Genomic DNA, 22,002 nt, shown 5'->3' with positions numbered 1-22,002 from the left:
CTCATCCTAAATCCACTCAGTGTTAGCTGAGGGGTTGTGTAATATCAGAGCTCTGTGAAGATGGTGCAGAGACAGGAGGGGAATAAAACTGGTTCTGCCTCAGTTAAACAATGAGAACCATATGATGTATTTGTAAATAAGAATAAATTTAGAATCACTTTGTGGACAATTCGATCTCCAACAGATCACTGCTAAGAAAATTGTAAGGAACAGCAGCAAAAAGAAGGTAGAATCTTAATTATTTACAGAGCTAAGATATGAAAGCTACCCGTTCATCAATCGATGAATGGATAAAGAAGATGCGATGTGTATGCACACACATTCTGCAACCCCTGGAATATTACTCGGTCATGAAAAAGAATTCAATCTTGACATTTGTGGCAATATGGATGGAACTAGAAGGTATTAAGGTATTCCAGTAAATGAAATAAGTCAAATGAAATAAGTCAAAGACAAATACCACATGACTTCACTTACATGTAGAATCTAAAAAATAAATGAACAAACAAAAACAGACTCTTAAATACAGCAAACAGACGGTTGTCAGAGGGGAGCTAGGATGAAATAGATAAAGGGGACTAAGAGGTACAAACTTCCAGTTATAAAATATATCACGGAGATGAGAATTTCAGCAGAAGGAATATCTTCAATAATACTGTAATAATGTTATATGGTAACGGGCGGGGATTGCACTTACGGTGAACATGGCACCATGTGGTAAACCTGAAACTAATGTAATCTTGTACAGCCATTCAATTTTTTAAAAAACATAAAAGAGAGGTGGTGTCTGAGTTGAGGCTTGTGAGAGAGAAATTTTACCTGCAAAGGTCAAGTCCAAGGGCCTGGTATTCTCAGGGACGGAAGCCATGGGGGGGGGGCAGTTAAAAGACATGTTGAAGGCATCACTTGTCTTTTCTCTCATTCATCCTTTCTTCCTGTAGATTGCTCTCCCACCCCCCATGAAAAGGAGCAAAACCTCCACCTCACCATTCTCGTGACAACACTGGTTAGTCCCCTTCACACCCCTCTCCATCCGCCATTGCTCTCCATCTTGTTCTGTGGCCCCAATGGCTGGCTTTGATGAACTACATCAACCAGGCCCCCTTGCTTCAGGCTCTTAGTAAGGGTTCAGCTGAAAGAAGGCCTGGCCTGGAGACTGGAGTGGGAGTAAAGAGACTTGGAGGCATTATCCCTTCAGCAACCTCCTTGGCATCCTGTAGGTTGGCTGTGGCCACATTCCTTTACTAAAAGTCATGGCTTCCCATGAGCAGCCCTTCCCTATAACTAACTTCCAGTAAATGCTCCCTCCCTATTCACCAAGTTGAGATAGAAACTTCCCAGCACTACCAGCTATGGATGTTTTGTCATCTTTTGTTGGTTTCCCTTAACACTGTCAACACCTTTATCTGAAAGTCCCTTCATTAAACTCCCCCAAGACCCCTCTTTTTAATATTGCATCTGCTTCCTGCCAGTACCGTGATTAACAGAACTTGATAGTCAACTGAAGTTAGCCAATGATTTTTTTTTTAATCTTCTTTGTCTTCTCTTTGCTTATGTCTTGGTTTTGAGTGTCTTGTTTCCTCATCTCCAAAGTGTCCCATCAACAATGAACTTCTTGGGGTGCCTGACTCAGTCAGTGGAGCACGTGACTTGGGGAGCCTGGCTGGTTCAGTCAGTGGAACACGTGACTCTTGATATTGGGGTTGTAAGTTCAAGCCCTATGTGGGGTATAGAGATTACTTAAAAATAAAACCTTAAAAAATAATATTAATAAACTTCCCAGCAGACCTATAAGTTCTAAGTCTTTTACCTCTACCTGAGAAACTAGATATATCTTCCAAAATGTTGGACATGCACAAGAGATAAAAGAAAAAATAGATTAAAATTAGATGTCATCAAAATTAAAATCTCTTGCTCTACAAAAGGTTTGAGCAAGAACCCAAAGAATTGGAGAAAATATTTGCAAATTATACTGATAAGGGACTTGTATCCAGAATATATGAAGAATTATTACAACTCAATAAAAAAGGATAAATAACCCAGTTTTAAAATGGGGAAAGGAGGGCTCCTGGGTGGCTCAGTCAGTTCAGTGTCTGCGTTCAGCTGGGGTCATGATCTCAGGGTCCTGGGATCGAGTCCAGGGACCGGCTTTCTGCTCAGCGGGGGGTCTGCTTCTCCCTCTCACTCTCCTTCTGTGCTCTTCCGCCCTCCCCCATTTCTCTCTCAAATACATAAAATCTTTTAAAAATAAATAAATAAACAGGAAAAGGATATGAACAGACATTTCTCTAACAGAGATACACAAATGGCTAATAAGTACATGAAAATATACTCAACATCATTAGACTTTGGAATATGCAAACCAATCACAATAAGATACCACTTCATACCCACTAAGATAGTGATAATAAGAGGATAACAAGTGTTAGGGAGGATGTGGAGAAACCGGAGCCCTCGTGCCCTGCTGGTAAGAATACAAAGTGGTGTCAGCCGTTGGACACTTCTGCAAAAATGTAAACATGGTTAACATATGACACAGCAATTCCACTTCTTGGTATATATCCAAGGGGGATGAAAATATGTGTCCACACAAAAGGTTGTTCACAGATGCTCATAGAAGCATTATTCACACTAGCCAAAAAAGTAGAAATGACCCAAATTTCCACAGGCTGATGAATGGATACGCAAAACATGGTCCGTCAGTATGATGGACTATTATCGGGCATAGAAAGGAATGTAGGACTGGTACACAGAGCAACATAGATGAACCTTGAAGACAGGTTGAGTGAAAGGATTCAGTCACAAAAGACTACATAACTTGGGATTCCATTTATATGGAATGTCCAGAAGAGGCTAATCCGTAGAGCTAGAAAGTAGACTAATGGTTGCCTAGGGAAGTTTGGGGGTCAATAGAGAGTGACTGCTAATGGCTACAGGCTTTCTTTTTAGTGGGTGATGAAAAGTTCAAAAATTGCCTGGGATGGTGCTTGCACATTTCTGCGAATATACTCGACTCCGCGCATCAATTACCCGCCTCTTCTAAGTGTCTCCTGGCGACCTGGGAGGAGAACAGATGATTCGCAGAAAAAAAGAAAAAAATTTTCTTTTTTTTCTTTAAGATTTTATTTATTTGTCAGAGAGAGAGAAAACACAAGCAGGGGGAGCAGCAGGGAGAGGGAGAAGCAGGCTCCCCACTGAGCAGGGAGCCCAAGGTGGGGCTGGATCCCAGGCCCCCAGGATCATGATCTGAGCCAAAGGTAGATGCTTAACCAACTGAGCCACCCAGGCGTCCCTAAACAAAAATTCTGAAGGGCGTTGGAATTTACAGGCGTAAGAAAATCTCAGCAATCCTCTGAAACTTTCCAAAAAATTAAAAGACATGGAGGGCTTGCTTCATTCTAGCCTGCCTGATGTTTCTGAATTCTCCAAAGACCAGCATGAAACAGAACAGATCACAAGCTTTTTTGCCAGAGTGTCTTGCTAGGATAAATGAATACTTTGACCAGTCTCCCAGGGCATCTCATTTAACACCCCACCCCCTTCTTGACATTCATGATCACTACTGTTATTAAGAGAACTTATGGCAACCTTAACAAAAGAGGAGTTCAGTAACCGAGATTGTGTATCAAAAATGGTTTCTGCAAACAGCATTCCTGAGCTAGCTTTGTGCGGGAGGAGGAGGACACTATGGGAGGCCAGGCACCTCAGCAGTTACATGGCCTTGGGGAAATCACTCAGCACAGATTCTGGCTCCATCAAATGAGAGCCTCCAACTGGAGCATCTCTGGGAACTCCCAACTCAAAAATAAATAAATAAATAATAATCTATCAATTTGAGCATTTATATCATCAACCTTAACCTAAAAATCATAAGCGCTGTTAGTGGTAATAAAAGAGCAAGATTGCCCTAAATTTATTGTTGCCTCCATCACTCTGCATCTTCCAGAAGAGAAAGCTCCATGAAATCTTCTTATGGAAGATTCTAAAGCTCTAAGCAGATCAAATGGGCTACATATTAACAAACATTTAGATGATTGAGTGCAGTTGATTTTGCTGATTCTAATGGTAGCCAGTAGCCATGTTGTTTCAAACTGTGCTCATGATGTTCTGGAAGAAAAGGTAAATCAGTCTGAGGTGACCTAAATCCTTGTAACCCACGTGTAGGAAAGTGGGCAAGAAGCATGTAACGTCCAGAACCCCGGGTGAGGCTTCAGGTGTTCCCAGAGCTGGCAGCAAGAGTAAGAATTCTGCAGAACCAAAAAGTCAAGCCTCCAGATGTGTCTGGCATGTGCGAGAAGGAAGGGTTCTAGCTGGAGTGACGGAAAGAACAGGGACGGAAAAGTTGGTCAGCTGAGGTTTGACTCTGAACAACAGCAGAGACACTGAGTATTCTCTTCCGTTACGAGTCCTAGATCCATGTGGACCCACGGAAATCAGAGTGCTGAGTGTGCACGGCCCAGGAGAGTGCCACCGACTGGTGAGGAACCAGGCTGTAAGGGACAGAAAGGCCCCACAGGACCAGCACAGACACTTTTCCCTGACGGCTCTCTGCCAACTGGGTCCCCAGGGATGGAACCCTAGAGTTTACACCTGAAACATATTGTCCTTTACCTCGTATGATTTGTCACATCTAGTATGTCTACGTTACCTGTCCCACGAAACACGCTGTGTACCCATTCTGTCATGGTGAAAGCTGGGAAATAGTATAAGGTCGGGGGGGTTAGTTTTATCAGAGTTTTAAGACAGACTAAGTGAGAAGACAGCAAGACAAGAGACAGGAAGAGACTTCTCCAGAAATGTGTCCATAGCCTAAAGAAAAGGAAAAAATTGTATTATCATAAACCAAGGCTGGAGCCATTGCTAGGTAAGTTTAAGGACCTTGAAGATACTCGGCAGGAGTGATTTGGTGACCAACTGGATACAGGTGAGAGCAGAAGACTCTAGATCTCCAAGATTCCTGGTTTTTCAGAGTGTGAAGATGTTGATACACTTAACCAAGGAGGAAAATAAAGGTACGTGACCAGTTTTCAACAGGGAAGAAATTAATTCAGTTTTGAACCTGTAGATGAACATGAGGTTCTAGCCTGCTTGTTTCTCCCACCCAACTCATGTCCCACTGTAACATGTGACTTTCACCATTTTTGAGAATAAAGATGTCCCAACATTAACCTGGGAGCTTTAACTGTGCTGCTCTGTATTCTACACCTGATCTATCCTGCTATTGTTCATCGGTGTTAGTCTATACAAACCTTTTCCTTGATATCTTAAATCTAAATATGTCCTCAAGAGGTTTCTTCATATTCAAAATAAAACTCGGGACGCCTGGGTGGCTCAGTGGGTTAAGCCGCTGCCTTCGGCTCAGGTCATGATCCCAGCATCCTGGAATCGAGTCCCACATCGGGCTCCTTGCTTGGCAGGGAGCCTGCTTCTCCCTCTGCCTCTGTCTGCCATTCTGTCTGCCTGTGCTCGCTCTCTCTCCCTCTCTCTCTGACAAATAAATAAATAAAATATTTTAAAAAAAAAAGCATCCATACATTTAAAAAATAAAATAAAATAAAATAAAAAAATAATAAAACTCACTTCAGGCCTACAACAGACATATGCTGATCACCTGCTAGACCTCAAGGGATTATCCAGGAGATGTGGATTTCACACACATGCGTAAAACGCAGTCCTGCTCTCAAAGAGTTAACAAGCTTATAGCCATTTTGACAAAGATGTTTTGACAAAAAGAGTCTTTGAGACTCTTTGGGAAAAAGCAGCTTTCCGCACTGTAAACCACGTCTCTCATTTACTTGGTAGCTCTTCAACTACAAAGTAGGTCAAACCAGAACAGTGCGTTCAGTGACTTATAAATGAATATAGTGCTGCTTGGGCCCCGGCGTTCCACGGCATAATTACATACTCCCGGGCCTGCCACTGCACGCCCAGAGGGCTGCATGGAGGACCATGAGAGCCGATGATCTGATCCAGACAGGGCTATGCAGACCAGCTAAGCAGGCGTCATCCAGCCTGGACCCAGCAACAGATGAAGGGAAGGTTGGGAGAAGAGAAAGACTCGGCACCAGCAGCAAGCATCCCCATGTTTGTGGGTCCACCAGTTCTGGCTACAGACCACCCACAGGTGAAACTGTACCCAAAAGAAGAGGGGTTTGGGCAGTGGAGAAACTCATTGCTCCCATTTATGTAAGACAGGGAAGGAGATATAATTCGTATGCATAAAGAAATTGCCTGGATGGATACATAGGAAGCTGTTAACCCTTGGGAGCCAGAAATTGTTCTAAGGAGAAAGACTGGGGGTCAGAGTGGGAGAGAGCCTGCCTTTTCCCATAACCTCTTTTTGTTCTGTTTGAATTCCTAATGCATGTGTATTACCTCTTCAGTGAAAAAGGAAAAGTGAATAAGCATTCGAAAATTTAAAAATTAAGTAAATACACAGAGTTGTTGTAAGATCCAACAATTCAACTACAAGGTGCATACCTAAAAGACTGAAATTAAGGGCCCAAATACTTCTGCGCACATGATCGTGGCAGCACTCTTCACAAGAGCCAAAAGGTAAAAAAAAAAAAAACAAAAAAAACCCCAAATGTCCATCAGCAGACAAATGATTAACTAAATGACGTCTAGCTGCACAGTGGAATATTACACAGCCATAAAAAGGAATGAGCCGTAAATACACACTGCAACACAGATGAATTTTGAAAACATGCTACGTCAGAGAAGCCAGTCACAGAGGCACCTGGTGGCTTAGTCATTAAGTGTCTGCCTTCAGTTGGGGTCATGGTCCGAGGGTCCTGGGACTGAGCCCCGCATTGGGCTCCCTGCTCAGTGTGAAGCCTGCTTCTCCATCACCCTCTCCCCAACTTGTGTTCCCTCTCTTGCTGTGTCTCCCTCTGTCAAATAAATAAATAAATCTTTAAAAAAATAGTTGATTTTATGTCACAGGACTACCACCAAAGCAAAACATAAATTACCTTTTTTTAATTAAATAAAAGTGGGAGGAAGGAGGAGGTAGCAGGAAGGTCGCAAGTCGCCCTGGCAACGGCAATCTGAACGTCCTTGGGTACAGAGTCGGAGCCCAAAACCTAGCTCCCAGAGCGGCAGCCCAGTGTACCGTCTAAAAGTAGTTCGTCGAAAATAGAGCATAACGAGATTAAACCAAAATGCAAAAGAATGATCGTGACGCTTACCCACAACCCCATCCCACTAAGAACTATTTTCATGTTTGCTTCAGCACAGTCTTGACAGTGCATTTCTTCAAAAACACTGAATTAATATGCCCTCGCCCCAACTCTCCTTCTGCTCTTGGGAGCACACTGACTTGTAGAAACAAACTCCTCATTACATTTTTTTTTAAAGATTTTATTTATTTATTTGACAGAGGCAGAGAGATCACAAGTAGGCAGAGAGGCAGGTAGAGAGAGAGGAGGAAGCAGGCTCCCAGCTGAGCAGAGAGCCCGATGCAGGGACCCACAGGCTGGGTCCCAGGACCCTGAGATCATGACCTGAGCCGAAAGCAGAGGCTTAACCCACTGAGCCATCCAGGTGCCCCATCATTATGTTTCTTGGTGTTGAACTGGGCACGTGTCCAGCTGGAAAACAGAATCACTCAGTTGTGGTTAGAACTGGAATGGACTTGGGGCACCTGGGTGGCTCACTTGTTAAGCCTCTGCCTTGGGCTCAGGTCATGATCCTGGGGTTCTGGGATCGAGCCCCTCATCTTTCTCCCTGCTCAGCGGGAAACCTGCTTCTCCCTTCCCGCCTCCCCCTGTTTGTGTTCCCTCTTTCACTGTCTCTCTCTCTCTCTGTGTCAAATAAATAAAATCTGTAAAAAAAAAAAAAAAAGAGCAAGAGGGGACCTGCCGTCTGAGGTGCAGCTATCAGCCAGGTGAGAGAGAACCTGTGGAAAAGGACGCTGGCATGAACTCTGGCCTGCACTGCCCCTTCCTAGGCCTCGCATTGTCACACCGGGGCCTCCAGCTTATACCTCGTCCCCCACGCTGTCTACTTCATCATGTAGCTTGTGTTCTCCGCTTTGAACTGACCTGTGCTCACTGTCCACCAATGTAGCCTTGGGGCTCTTTCTCATAAATATCCTTATGGGAAGCCTGGGTCCATCCTATACCTGGTCTCTGACCCTAGATAAATTAGATGTCTCATGAGGTATCTCCATTGTCACTCCAAAACCATCTGGGAGCCATCATATTGGGTATAAAGGGCGGAAACATCTATCCATTGGAAATGGAGAAGACTGGCCACAGCTTTACTCTGTGATAATAAAACTGTTTCGGGGTGCTTGGGCAGCCATGATGAAGTGATGGCGTAAACGGGGTGGCGTAAACAACAGGAATTCATTTTTTCACAGTCCTGGAGGCTGGAAGTCTGAGATTGAGGTGTCGGATTCCTCTGAGGACGGGATTAGAGCCTTAGGAAAAGACAACACTTCTTTCATTTTAACTGTGCAGAAATGCCGGGCTGTTGAGAGTTCTCTACCTGCGTCTGTTTTCTCTGAGGAGCAGGAGGCCGTCACCTTCTGAAAAGGGAGGGTCGGTGGGGCTGACAGCTTCACCTGGCCATCTGAGGGAACGTTGCTGGGAACGCGGAGGGCCCCCTACTCCTGCCTGCGACTGCATTCTCTCTTAACAGATCCTATGGGAGCTCTGAACACCGACGACTTTGGCTGAAAAGATCGATGCCCTCTGGGGCCCCTGGGACCTGAGAGGCCTTCAGAGTCTACTCGTTCTGTCCAACAGGCTGGAGAGCCTGTGTCCACTCCATTTCCTAGAACCTCAGGAGGCGGGACACTGGGCTCCCCAAACCCCTTCCGAGTCACCTGTGTCCTCTAAAGCTACATCCCACAACCTGGCAAGGCAACTCCTAGTCCGTCCCCGGAGCCCAGGGAAAGCTCTCGTTTCTCAGAAATCTGCCATTACTGATTTCCCAGACTCCGATTTCAGCACGTCTGGTCCCCCCGTACGACCACCCTGCGAGGGCTCCTTGTCCGGGACGCGTTCCGACTAAATGTCTGTGGGTGGGCCTAAGGAGTTGTCCTGCTATTCCTGAAATTTCTCTGTAGGTTTGAGATTTTCCGGGATAAAAATGCAATAAATGAGTAAATCCAAGAATCTGCCCAAACCCTTTTCCAAACGGAATCAGCTTGGAGTACTGTTGCCCCGGACGAAGACCCCTGACAGCTATCAAGGGGAGAGACGTTCCTGGGATCTGTCATGGCCGTCAGGGATAAAGCGAAGTCCCTGAGCCCCAGAACCTCCCTGCATGGAAACAGACGCTGCAGGACAGAGCGGGGAATCCGTCCTGGGTCAGCAGCAGCCCGGCCGGCTGCCCCCCGCACCCACACACTGCGGCCACTCTGCGCCCGGTGAAATCCCGGCCACTGCCAGGGACGGAAGATTGGCTCCCACCTCCCGCAGAGCACATCCGGCGGCACTTCCGGGGCGGAGTCACTCAGCGGAGACGTAACTTCCGTCTGGAGCTTCCGGTCTCCTCGACCGCGCGCGCACCACGGTTGCGCAGGCCGTGGTCCCGCCGCTCTCCGCTCACCGACTTAGACGCCTCGCCTTGCCTCACGTGCACCTGCCCCAGGGCTCCTGGAGAGCTCCTGGCTCCCGACGCCATCTTTGACCTGCTGCCCTCCTTGGTTAGCCTGCAGTTTTCCCTCCGCCTGATTTCACTCCCTGGAGCCATGGTCGTGTGCCCGACACTACTTACGCCGTTGGCCGCGACACTACCTGTGTCTCAGGGTCTGGTGCGCTTCAAGCACCTCCTGAACTGCGCGCATCCAGCCTTTCTCCAGTTATTTCAGACTCGGCATTAGCCCGTCATCCAGCCCCGGGTGACTCACTGAAAGCATCATGATGCTGGTAACAGGCTTTTGAACAAACTCAGCGTTCGCAGATTCGGTTCTGAATCCCCCTCCTTGGCCTTCACCGTACACCTGCTCCCCGACACCGTTTGCAGCTGCTTCGCTGGGCTGATACATCTCCCAGTGTTGTCCTCCCTCCGGTGATTAGACTGTTTTCCTGTATTTCTCTAGTAGTGATCTCCAAGCTTCGCCCTGTGATTCCGGTTCCCAGCTTGGCTACACGTCCAGTCTGGATTTAACTCATTTCTGGAACTCTGTTTGGCAGTATATTATGACGCTCACTCCAGCTCTCTAGAACGGGGAATAGAACAAAAACAATCCAACCTAAAACTGTTGGCTAAACAATTAAAAAATGCCAATTACATTTAAAAAAAAAAAAAACTAAAACAAATCCTGACCCTAAAAAGATCTAAGATTCAAAAGTAGAAAGAAAAACAAGGAGAAAAGGAAAAAAGGAAGAAAAGAAGGAAGGAGGGAGGGAAGGTAGGAAAAAAGAGACAAATGGGGAGAGAGAACTAGAAAAAGAAAAAGAAAACTTAGCCTTTTTTTATTACTTCGGATTGGGGAAGACCTTTCAAACTGTGACACAAAATCCAGACATCATAAAATGAAATACCTATAAATTCATCTTTATAAAGCATAAACCTTTTAGCATTAAAAAAATCAAAACAAACGAATTGAGGAAAAACCACTTTCGACTATACCACAGACCAAGGCTATGTTCATGAATATATAAACAGGTGCCACAAATTAATTTTTTAAAAATCGACAACCCAATAAAAGAATTGACAAAATGTAAGAATACACCATTTAGAAAAAACAAAATGCAAACGGCTTTAAGACTTTTAACAGATTTTTAGACCTCGGTCCTAATGTATAAATGTTGTTTGAAACTACACTGAAACATCAGTCCTACAAATCAGTTTGGCAAAACTCCACACACTCTGTTGCCAAGGCCACCAGCAAACAGATACTCTTGTACATTGTAGGAACAAGTATAAACTGGTAAAACCCCAGTGGGGGGTAATTTGGTGATCTCTGTCAAAATTATAAATGCAGGTACATTTTGTTCCAGAAGTTCTACTTTGAGGAACTGTTGTTGTTGTTGTTGTTTAAGATTTTAAGTAATCTCTATGCCCAATGTGGGGCTCGAACTCACAACCCTGAGATCAAGAATCACACACTCCTCCAATTGAACCTGTCAGGTGCCCCTTCTATGAACCTATTTTATGAATATTCTCACCTTGGTGTGAAATTATTAGAAACAAGGTTATTTCAATATTGTTTGTCAACAGTATTCAGACTAGTGCCAATAGTTAATAAAAGGGAAAACAACTTGATAAAAAATTTTAAGACTTTTTAAACTTTATTTTATTATGGTAGGAGCATTTCACAAGATCTACCCTTTTAACAAACTTTGGAGTGTATAATATATTAGTGTTTACTCTAGGAAGATGCTATATTTAAAATAATAAGTGAAATAAATTTGCAGATACAAGAAAAAGGTTTAAACAGTCACACCTCAATATTTTGTAATTTTGGTCCTGCCTTTAGGTCCCCATATTTTCAAAATGCATTCCTTCCCAAAGCCTATAGAGTTGGTTATATGCATTAGAAGACTTTGTATCTCCAAAAGCTGTGTCCCTTGACAAGCAAGCTCACTCCTGGGGTAACACCGATCTCTCTGGTTCTTACTATTCCTGTGGATCTGTTGATTTATTGACAGATGGTGTTGCAGTGAAAAACCAGCCACACGGGAGAAGGGGGAAAAAAATCAATGAAAACAATGACCGAAACACTCCCCAGATTTCTTTCAATTCTAGTAAAAGAGATTGAGAAATTTTAAATAAAAACCACATAAAATGAAATATTTACAGCAGGTGCACTACCCATGAGGGTTTATAGAAAATATCACAACTGGGCGTTGTTTGAACGAAAAACCTTTTAAAGGCTTTTTACGAAAGCTGGTCATTTCAGTCTTCCCAGTGATAGGGAAAAAGGCAACAGCTTTTTTAAACAGCATTCATCTCCCTAAATCTTTTTTTTTTTTTCCAGGATGCAATTAATCTGAAAGCTTTATCTAAACGTAAATTGAGTTGGATGGGTGGAGAGAGAGAAATCGATACACTTCAGATCAAAGATAAGTAAAAGAAACGGAGTGACCTATATATTCAGAACATTTTAATAATGATTATGTGTCTCTTTCGCTCAGGGGTAAAGAAAGAATAGGCTGAAGTTGGCAAAAATAACCACTGGGACACAGTAAAACAGCCTGTCTGAAACCTGTTCCTTTTTCGTGGTCCTTTGGGTCGGGCTCCTTGCCAGTGCTGGTGCCATCATCACCTAAATGCCACCAACCTGTCCAGCCTGTCACACGCAGATCACATGCACTCCGGTGGGCGAGCCGCCTTCTGGTCTGGATCCCATGACGTGAGGGTGACCAGCGGGTCTGGTGCGACAGTTCCTCTAATTTTTCACCTGGAGACAGAAAACAAAAACAAAAACAGAACCCAGACATTTGAAAAGAGCCCCTTTGAGAAGTTGCAAACAAGCTTGAGGAGCCTTTCCTGTCTCATTAGCAGACTTCATGCTGCAAAATGCATCTTCTGGAGGCTTCCTTTTTAAGAACCAAACTGGGCTAAACACCATGTGAATAAGAAGCTACAAATTCACTTTAATGGTCTAAAAATGGCTATTTTCCAATTGTCCAAAGCCAGAGTTGCTGTAATTTCTTAACACTTTCTTCTGAAGCATTTGTTAAAATATTACAGAGTCATTTCTACAGTTAACAGAATTAAGTTCTGCGGGACCAGTTCAACAGGCTAGGTCTAAATGTTTTTCCAAACTGTAAAATTTTCTCTCCTTTGTGCAGGAAGTTAGAAAAGAAACTAAAATGAAAGCAGTTTTACTCTAATGACTGACATGCAACCAGGGTTTGGGGTTTGCTTGTTTTTTTTTTTTTTTCCTTACTTCTGGAATATTCCATTCCATATTGGCAAAACACGTATTTCATACCAAAAGCAGAAACAGAAGAAAGGTATTGTGAAAACAATGCCGATTCTCAGTTCACATGAGCCTTTCTAAAACACTGTGTGCCTGTTTGTTCCCTCTCATAATGCAAGCTTCATTTAAGGTAAGCCACACTCAGCCCCATCTCTCGCCTCACAGAAGGGCAGGGCTCCTTCCAGTTGTTGGTGTCGGGCAGGAGAAACAAGGCCAAAGGCAGGTTGAGCTGAGGTCAGGTGCTTGGAGAAGCCAAAGAGTAGAAAAGCAGAATTGGGGATGGGTGGAGATCAGAGCGTGAGTCAATAAGCAGAGACACCAAGTTCAAACTAGGACAAGCTAAGATCAGCATCTTGGGGGCAAATCTAAGAGCAAACCAGGCAGGGACAGATGAATAGGCAAGTTAGAAGACTCTAAGAAATACACGAAATAGGTATGGCTAGATCGGCACAGTCATGAATTCTACTTAGTGTCTGATTGTACTTCTTCCTCTTTAAACTGACTTCTACTGGTCTTAAAGGAGCCGTGCTCTGAAAAGAGTAGAGACTCTGTTAGGCACCACAACCCACAAAGGAAGAACTACCAGATATACACAAGCTAAAGATTGGCATCACTGTTGTTGGAACAATAAATTATATGTAACGAAGCAGTAACACCCTTGAAATACAAAGACTGGGGTAATAGTCATTCTGTGATTCATTCATTAAAATATTGGTTGAGTAACTAACAGCTGGACCCCGTGCTGAAAGCTGGGGATAAAAAGTTAAACAAAATATAGGCTATGCTCCCACGGAAGGCCCCGAGAAAGGCAAGTAAATAAGCAATTTCAGTACAGTTGGTAAGTACAGCTCAAGGGGAAGTTGTGAAGCGGAAGATAAGAGAGAAGGATAATGGGCGGTTTGGAAAGGAGGTGACGTCAAAGCTGGGGGCCAGAGCAGTGACGCAGGAGAACCCGCGGGAGGGGAACCTCCGTCCTTACTTGAGCCTTCCGTGTCATCGCTCTCCAGAGCCACGGAGAATTTGGAGACGACTCAAAAGAGGACAGAGGGGTGGAAGTCCAAAAGTTGTGACCCACCTGCCAAAAGTGGCAGTAGTAGTATGGCGGAATCTTGAGTACTGTCAAAAGTATGATTCTTAAAATGCCAAAAAACATAGACAGGAAGCATATGTCAGAGTTTCATTTAGCTCATTCATGACAGAAGCCACAGAATGATTCCGAGGCAGACACAAGAAATGGATGTACATATAGTCTATTAAAGAAGACTAATTGGGGTACCCAGCTGGCTCAGTTAAGTGTCTGATTCTTGATTTGGGCTCAGGTCATGACCTCAAGGTCATGAGATAGGAGCCCTAAGTCGGCTCTGAGCAGACGTGGAACCTGCTTAAGATTCTCTGTCTCTGTCTCTCTCTCCCTCTACTCCTCCCCCACTTGCCTCTTTTCCCCTCCAAAAGAAAAGAGAGAGAGAAGAAGTAAAAGAAAACTAGATAAAACTATTGAATTAGATATAAAATTCATTAATATTCCACAAGGCAGTAAACTGTCATCTTCTTGGTTAATTTCAATAACAAGTAGAAATCATTTGCATTGCTCTTGGACAAAAATGACTTTTCTCTTAGTCATTTCTTACATATTAACTTCCAACTTTTTTCATGAAATGTTTGGGCCCTATTTGTTACGAAATAGTAAGTTAAGTCACATTTGCTGAGAGTCCAATGATCCTAAGGTAGGGTTGCTAAGTGATACTTTAGCACAACAATTAAAATCACACCACCATATTTCAGATAACTTTTAAAATAATTGTAAATTATTTAATTAATGTAAATTCATTTAAATAATGAAACTGAATAGTAACTTAAATATTTTAATTATTTAAATAATTGTAATTTACCAAATCTGAAGACCTCACACAAGAAGAGTCGTGACCATCCCCAGTCTCCACAAATGCTCATACTTAAAGTTACAGAAAAAACCTCTTTCTACCTGATCCTAAAACCTATAGATGATAACCGTCAACACCGCAAGCTCTGTTTTTACACTGATTTTCTCCTTTAATCACTTTGCCCATCCCATGTAGTAGGTTTTACTGTATTTAATTTCTGTAGTGGAGGAAAGAAAGGAGCCAGAAATTAAATAACTTGCTCAAGTATAATTTAGTGAAGCTGCTTGGGAGGGCAATTGAATAGAATCAGTCGAAATTTAAAATCTACGTATCATCCGACCCAGTTAATTCTCCTCCAGAATCCATGCTAAAGAAATGGTTGCTGCTTGGTACAGCAACGTTTATATTAGCAAAGGAGAAGGGACGGGGGAGGGAGGGAGGGAAGGAAGGACAGACAGACGAAGAAGGAAGGACAGGGAGGAAGACGGGAAGAAAGGCAACTCTATGAGTCATCGAAAGGGAAGTAGTTAAATAAATGAGGATATATCCATATTGTGGAATATTAAGCAATCTTAAAAATGAATGCGGTAGATCCACGATGATCTTCAAGACTTATTGTTTGGCAAAAGGAGCAGTTTGCAGAATAATACAGTTATGTGAAATAAACTTGTTTATAAAAGGCAGTAAAGGGGGGGCACCTGGGTGGCTCAGTGGTTTAAGCCTCTGCCTTCCACTCAGGTCATGATCTCGGGGTCCTGGGATCGAGCCCTGCATCGGGCTCTCTGCTCAGCGGGGGGCCTGCTTCCCACCCCACCCCACCCCCGCCTGCCTCTTGACCTACTTGTGATCTCTCTCTCTCTCTGTCAAATAATTTAATTTAATTTAATTAATTTAATTTTTTTTAAAAAGGCAGTCAAGGGCACACCTCAGTTGTCAATGGTGATTGCCTTGGGCAAGGGGAGTAGGCTGGGGCAGTGAAGGAGGATATGGGAGGTCAGAGGAGAATTTTCTCTTTCTTTCTACACTTATACATTCCTGGAAGCACTTACAATGGAAAGTTAGTTAAATTGGAATCCAGGTCCACATCAAAATATGGCTATGGAGGGTGCCTGGGCGGTTCAGCTGGTTAAGTATCTGCCTTCAGCTCAAGTCATGATCCCATCATCCTGGGATCAAGCCCCACTTCAGGCTCCCTGCTCAGTGGGGAGTATGCATCTGCTTCTCCCTCTCCCCTGCTTGTGGACTCTTGTGTTCCCTCTCTCTCTCTCAAATAAATAAATAAAATCTTAAATATATATATTTAAAATTTTATTATATATTATTATATATATTTATATATATTTAATATATATATATATATATGGCTACAGAGTCAGACCCAGCTGTGGAGCTAGATCTCCTTCAGCCACCTCAGCACAAAGTCAGGATTCATTCTAACAGACAGGTAATCAACTCGAGTGTGCCTAAGCATCACCTGACATTTCTCGTTAAAAATACAGATTTCTGAGCCTCATCCTCACAAAAGGATTTGGACATGAATGTTCATAATAGCTAAAAAAAATTTTCAAACATCCTAAATGTCCACCTAATGAAGAGATAAACTGATGTATTCATAGAAAGTTGTCTCTGGGGGACCCCTAGGTGGCTCAGTCTATTAAGCGGCTGCCTTCGGCTCAGGTCATGATCTCAGGGTCCTGGGATCGAGCCCCACATTGGGTTTTCTGCTCAGCGGGGTGTCTGCTTCCCCTCTCCATCTGCTCCTCCCCCATTCATGTTCACTCTCTCCCTCTTTCAGAATAAAAAATAAAATCTTTTTTTTAAATTTATTTGACAGACAGAGATCACAAATAGGCAGAGAGAGAGAGAGGAAGAAGCAGGCTCCCCACTGAGCAGAGAGCCGATCCCAGGACCCTGAGATCATGACCTGAGCCGAAGGCAGAGGCCTAACCCACTGAGCCACCCAGGCACCCCAATAAAGTCCCTTTTTAAGAAAAAAACTTGCCCCCAATATCCATAGGAAGTATGTAGGGAGGGAGGTCTGATGCTGCAAGTTATGTACCATACATTTGACACTCGGGTGACACACTGGGACATCTCTTAGTGCTCTATGTTGAGTTTCAAAGGTAAAGTGAGAAGTGTAGTAGTAGACACAGCCTGAGAAGAGCAAGGTAACCAGAGGCTTCTATACCTCAGGGATGAGGGTCAGAGTCACTTAACTGGACAAGCCACTAAATTGGCAGGAGTACTAGCCCAGGCACAGAGAAATCTAGAATGGGTTGCAGGGGAGAGGGGTGAGTAACATCATTTATAGCTTTGAGATCAGCTATAAGTGCAGGGGCTATACTTCATCCTAATAACTCTTCCCTTATAAGCTCCCAGGAAAGAAAACCGACCAGAATTCTAGAGGGACGGTTCCCAGATAGGACAAACTGGCGGTAGGATGTGAGGGGAGTAGAGCACTCAAGGGGTGGACTGTAATAGTTCCTGTGGCCCTCACTCTGGCTCCTTCTTCAGAGCCAACGCATCTGTCCTCTAGTGCTGGAAAGGCTAATGGCCAAAGGCTTACAGCTGTGCCCCTCTTTGGGAATGGCTCTTAGCCACAGGACACGGCCCTGCACAGTGTCTTCCCAAGGGGTGGCCCAGGCCAAAGACACAACTGACTTGTAGCTGTCAGTCTTAGAAATGGAAAGTTTCTCTCTCTCTTTTTTAAATCAAGTAAAAGGGCCCTTGTTCAAACAGGTTTCTGGATAGACATTCTCGGGCTTTAGTGAAGATTTGGGGTTAACTAAATATGGGGGAAGGGGGTGTCTGCAGGCCAGCTTGAGCTGAAAGTCCATGTTGGGCAGATGTTTCCAGCTTTTTAAGATTCTCTCAATCCACGTCTGTGGCTGCACACACCCCACCCCAATCCACCAGCCTCACTAGTCAGGGTTCTCAGAACAAGGCGCTCTGAGGGTCTTGATCCTGACCCCATTTATCTGATCATCCTCCTCACCTCAAACCTTATGAGTTCTTCAGTTTGCAAAATGAAAATCTCTACTTGCTTGGTCCATCTTCTGAAGCCCTTCTCTGTGTGGGTTAACTGTCTAGTGATTCCTAAAGATATCTGGAGCGTAGAGTTCTCCCTCTCTTCCTGGAGGAGGGTTTTAGATGGCAGATATAAGGGGCACACCACAGAGCTTTCGCTGTGCTGGGAGGTTTTTCAAAGCCATGTGAGGTCCAGTTCCCACTCCTGGGTCTTCAAGTCACAGTGCTCATAACCTCCACATCCAAGGAGAGGACTGACAACCTTAGAACCGTCCAAATGCCTTTTTGGTTTTGGGCCAATGACCCTTGATATTCAATCTACTGGCATATCATAGGAAACTGAAGAGCCCTGACCTCAGAGAGATAATTATTTAAAAGCTAGAGCCCATGCCATCCTTAGTATATGTCCTGATTCCCTTATCTTTGAGTTGAGTCACTTAATTAGCTGGAATTCAGTGAGCTTAATTGGTGGATAAGAAACAAAAATAATCACTAATATGATTGCTTAGAGCTTGAATTGAAAGCCTTGCTCTGCTCCTTTTGAACTATGATTAATTTGTGTGTGTTGTGAAATAGGAGCACGTTTTGAGTACATCAAAACACATTAGAGACATGAAGATGTACACCCTGCAGTTGCAGGGACATGTGCCAGGGGGCGCTCTGGGCCAACACTTGCGTTTTACTCTTAAATCTTCCTGTTTTGGACAAAGCGGGTTTTTGCAAGAGATTAGTCTGGAGTTTGCTTTTGTTTTTTTACCATAAAATATCATCACTTATTTCATTCTCTTTTCTTTGCACACATCCCATTTTGTTCTTTTTTAATCTTCTATTCATCCTCCCCCCCCAATTCTATGCTACTTTTTAAAATATTTCTCTCTCTCTTTATTCAGTAGCTTCTCTTTCATCCAGCTTCTCTCTCTCTAAGCCCAGTACCGACGACCTAAATGACATATGTGCTAAGTATTGTCAGGGAGGGAAAACCCAAGAGCACATGTGCTGGAAATGGTATCAGTCAACACGCCCAGGGACCACATTTTTTGAGCCAAAAAGTGGGATATGGGTTCTGATAAGTAAGGGGGTACCTTTGAGAGCAGCCAGATAATATTTTTGGAACTGAGCCTACTCCATAAAGTTCAGATCACATAGTTATGGACCCTGTATAGAGAGGACCTCAATCACACAGCCTCATGTGCTCAAGGGAAATTCCCCCTCTAGGCTGTGATGAGCCACTAGTTTTCACTTCTTAGACATAACTCTCTCAACATTCATGTCCCAACCCTGGATTAGACAATAAAAATTAATGTATCACATCCACAAAGCCTTTATTAAATTGCATATATTTACCTGGGCAAGAAAGAACCCCTTTTGATTTTCCTTGTTGGTTCATTGGCATACAGTGCTACCTTAAAAGATACACTGAACATTTCTGGAGCACAGAACTAATATGTATTAATGGGAGAACCAAAAAGATAGGGGGCATCCAGCAGCATAGAAAAAGGTAAAGCCAGATGCGGTACCTAACCCCAAAACCATGGTAAGAAATCTAGCTGTAGGATAAGACTGACCTGGTCCCAGAGAACGTGTTGCTGGTTTCCTGGCCAAGAAGCAGGAAAGATGTCTACTTGTTTTTATATGCTTCCTCTCCATCTCTACCCCAACATCCTTACTTTCTGCCCCTTGTTTCCCCTTCTATCTCTGACCGATTTGTGTCTTGGAAAAAGTAGTCAGAGATTCACATAATGATAGATCAGGAAAAGGGACTTCTAGCTCTCGCTTCCAATCCCCTGAATAAACAGAGGAGAAAACTGGTGCCCAGAGAGGACAGTGACCAGAGGAACGAGATGATGTGTCGTGAACATAGCCCAAGAATCAGGGCTTTCTCAACAAAACCATGCTGTCCTTCTCTGGAAGAATTGTTCAGGCAGTGAGAAAATAGTAATAAAACATTATACCCTATCAGGAGAGAGAACAGGGTGCATTATAAAAAAAAAAAAAAAAAAAAAAGAACAGATGTGGAAGAAGGTACTCGGTAGAATAGGATGAAGAAAGCAAAGAATAAGATGGAGAGAGGGGGTAGAGGCATGGGATGTTCTGAGCTACAGTGATGTCACTAATCAGTGCTAAACTAAACGGTGTAAACTCATTCTGTGGACTCCATTCCTAGGTGTTTATCCAGAAGAAAAGAAAACATAGCCACAAAAAAGAATTTATACAAGAATGTCCATAGCAGCTTTACATATAATATTCAAAAATTAGAAACAGGCCAGGTGCCCATTAACAGCAGGATGAATAAACAAAATATGATCTATCCAGACAATGGAATGTTGGTCAGAAATACTACTGATATTCACAAGAACATGGCTGGCTCTCACAGACATTGTGCGGAGCGAAGGAAGCCAGACAGAAGAGTCTATACTCTTCGATTCCATTTTATGAAGCCCTAGAACAGATGAAAGTGATCAGCAGTGGAAAAAGTCAGAACAGTGCCTGGGAAGAGGAGGTTGACAGTGGTAGGGATTAACTGGGAAGAGGCAAGAGAACTTTCTGGTATAATCATACGTTCTATGTTTCATTAAGGATTTGGATGACACAGGCATATGCATATCATTGGGAGAAAAATTTATCTTGAGAGAGAGAGAAGAAAAAAAAAAGAAGAAATACTAAAACCTAAAAAGGATATGGCAATTTACTTTGACAAGCATCTGAAGAAATAAGATGGGCTGATGAATGGAGTGACAGAGGATATATGTGAAAGCAAATGTAGTAAAATATTAATTGGACAGTCAGGGTGGTTGGTATATGGGTGTCCTCAGGAAAGTTCTTTCAACTTTTCTGCATATTTAAGTTGTTTCATTAAAGTATTTTGAGGAAAACTCACCAAAGGACACAGTACATTAAAAACAACAACAACAAAAACCAAGCTGCTCTGCCAGAGGATTTTTAACTGGAATTTTCCCTGAACATAGGACAATGAAGACAGAAAGAACATTCCTTGGTGTTTCCAGAGGAAGCATGAGATCCAATGAGCTGAATGAACTTTTCCAAGTTCATTCATTTCCTCCTTCCTACCTACATCTTTGGCCTGCCTCGTATTCTCTACCACTCATAGTCAGATGTACAACTGATTAATACCCAAGTATTTTTTTCACTTGTCACAATCCTGGGTCATTTGTTTTCTCAAGAGATCTGGGTGCCACATCGAGCTCTGCTCCACCAGGGACTGAGCTCCAGGGGCTGGTGTGAGAACACTGTGTGCTCCTCTGACCCCCAGCCCGGGCAGTGAGGAGCTCTGATGGGCAGAACTATCGCGTGGGTTGGAACCCTGGGAAACAGGACTCGCAGTGCTAACCCCAGGACAACGTCATCACCCTGGCATTGGCCATGGACACATTATATTTCCAAGGGTCCTAGTTTATTTCTAAACTATGATCATGGGTTAATTCAATGGATTTTCTAAATATTCAACAGTCACCTGCATGTCAGAATTCAGCGTAAGCAGACAATGGATTCTCACCATTAGATTCACTTTTAAGATGTAACCCTACCATCTAAAGGAGAAGAATCACTAATTCCTTAGTAATATAAGGCAATTTTTCTGTAGAGTCTAGGAAAAAAGAATTCTCATTTTTAAATAGTTGGGCTCTGGACTCTGAAGACTAGAAGTGAAATAAACACTTCGCAGTAATTTGTAGAGGCTGCTCTCCATCCCACGGGTGACATGACTGGTTGCTTTCTGGTAGGAGTCCAATAAAACCCTGATGTGTGCAGGATAGAAGACAAGTCCCCAGCTCCCTGAAGGTCTGATATGTCCAAGCCATCCCCCTGCCCTGACTCATTTTACGTAGAAGGACAGAATCATAATGTAAATGAGAATCCCAGCACTTTGCTTGTGGTTCTCCTGAACAACTTTCCACATTTGTTTGCTTATCACACCCTAAACGGGTGAGTTCCTTTGTGCCTCTGAGTTTTGTGCAAGTTATGCCCCCTGCCTGGAAAGCCTTCATCTGTTTTGCAAATCCCTAATCATACCTAAAGACTTACCATAAATGTTACCTCCTCAATGAGGCCTCCTGTGGCTTGTGCAAGCAGCATTCAGTATTTTCTTTGTTTTGTTTTTAAGTAGGCTCCATGCCCAGCGGGGGACTTGAACTCGCAACCCGAGATCAGGAGTCGAGTGCTCTACCAACAGAGCCAGCCAGGTGCCCCAGA

At 43.5% G+C, this 22,002-nt stretch overlaps 1 long non-coding RNA gene across 2 annotated transcripts in view; it reads right to left on the bottom strand.

The window, feature by feature from the left end:
* The window catches only part of LOC116569403, a 30,225-nt gene that overhangs the window by 6,000 nt on the left and 2,223 nt on the right, over positions 1 to 22,002 (bottom strand). Inside the window, exons 2-3 of one of the 2 annotated variants that reach the window (XR_004277010.1) lie at positions 12,242 to 12,361; positions 9,750 to 10,174 (exon numbers count right to left, since the gene is read on the bottom strand). This is a non-coding gene — a long non-coding RNA (uncharacterized LOC116569403). Of the gene's footprint in view, positions 1 to 7,835; positions 10,175 to 12,241; positions 12,362 to 22,002 lie in introns of those variants that run through there. The other variant, XR_004277009.1, reaches the window with a different exon arrangement.

Source organism: Mustela erminea, chromosome 11, assembly GCF_009829155.1.
Source record: "Mustela erminea isolate mMusErm1 chromosome 11, mMusErm1.Pri, whole genome shotgun sequence".
NCBI classification, from domain to species: domain Eukaryota; kingdom Metazoa; phylum Chordata; class Mammalia; order Carnivora; family Mustelidae; genus Mustela; species Mustela erminea.
The sequence above is the reverse complement of the archived record's forward strand: the minus strand, read 5'-3'. Positions and strand labels throughout refer to the sequence as shown.